This window comes from Oryx dammah, unplaced genomic scaffold (assembly GCF_014754425.2).
Source record: "Oryx dammah isolate SB20612 unplaced genomic scaffold, SCBI_Odam_1.1 HiC_scaffold_25, whole genome shotgun sequence".
NCBI lineage: Eukaryota > Metazoa > Chordata > Mammalia > Artiodactyla > Bovidae > Oryx > Oryx dammah.
This window is the reverse complement of record NW_024070209.1, coordinates 13,326,891-13,328,481: the sequence shown is the minus strand read 5'-3', so window position 1 is coordinate 13,328,481 and position 1,591 is coordinate 13,326,891.

Here is a 1,591-nt window from a genome sequence, read left to right as displayed (position 1 = left end):
TACAAGTTTTCGTGTGGATGTATGTTTTTATAGGCGGGTGTCAGATACTGACTCTGTGTAACCATTTGTGGAACTACCAGATTGCAAAGCTACTTCCAAAAGTGGCTACACCATGGTACATCCCCCAGCAATGTAAGTTCAGTTCAGTTCAGCCGCTCAGTCGTGTCTGACTCTTTGTAACCCCATGAATCGCAGCACCCCAGGCCTCCCTGTCCATCACCAACTCCAAGAGTTCACTCAGACTCGCGTCCATCGAGTCGGTGATGCCATCAAGCCATCTCATCCTCCGTTGTCCCCTTCTCCTCCTGCCCCCAATCCCTTCCAGCATCAGTCTTTCCAATGAGTCAACTCTTCGCATGAGGTGGCCAGAGTACTGGAGTTTCAGCTTTAGCATCATTCCTTCCAAAGAAATCCCAGGGCTGATCTCCTTCAGAATGGATTGTTTGGATCTCCTTGCAGTCCAACGGACTCTCAAGAGTCTTTTCCAGCACCACAGTTCAAAAGCATCAGTTCTTCAGCGCTCAGCCTTCTTCACAGTCCAACTCTCACATCCATACATGACCACAGGAAAAACCATAGCCTTGACTAGACGGACCTTAGTTGGCAAAATAATGTCTCTGCTTTTGAATATGCTATCTAGGTTGGTCCTAACTTTTCTTCCAAGGAGTAAGCGTCTTTTAATTTCATGGCTGCAGTCACCATCTGCAGTGATTTTGGAGCCCCAAAAAATAAAGTCTGTCACTGTTTCCCCATCTATTTCCCATGAAGTGATGGGACCAGATGCCATGATCTTCGTTTTCTGAATGTTGAGCTTTAAGCCAACTTTTTCACTCTCCACTTTCACTTTCATCAAGACTTTTTAGCTCCTCTTCACTTTCTGCCATAGGGTGGTGTCATCTGCATATCTGAGGTTATTGATATTTCTCCTGGCAATCTTGATTCCAGCTTGTGTTTCTTCCAGTCCAGCGTTTCTCATGATGTACTCTGCATGTAAGTTAAATAAGCAGGGTGACAATATACAGCCTTGACGTACTCCTTTTCCTATTTGAAACCAGTCTGTTGTTTCATGTCCAGTTCTAACTGTTGCTTCCTGACCTGCATACAGATTTCTCAAGAGGCAGGTCAGGTGGTCTGGTATTCCCATCTCTTGAAGAGTTTTCCACAGTTGATTGTGATCCACACAGTCAAAGGCTTTGGCATAGTCAATAAAGCAGAAATAGATGTTTTTCTGGAACTCTCTTGCTTTTTCCATGATCCAGCGGATGCTGGCAATTTGATCTCTGGTTCCTCTGCCTTTTCTAAAACCAGCTTGAACATTGGGAAGTTCACGGTTCACGTATTGCTGAAGCCTGGCTTGGAGAATTTTGAGCATTACTTTACTAGCATGTGAGATGAGTGCAATTGTGCGGTAGTTTGAGCATTCTTTGGCATTGCCTTTCTTTGGGATTGGAATGAAAACTGACCTTTTCTAGTCCTGTGGCCACTGCTGAGTTTTCCAAATTTGCTGGCATATTGAGTGCAGCACTTTCACAGCATCATCTTTAAGGATTTGAAACAGCTCAACTGGAATGCCATCACCTCCACTAGCTTT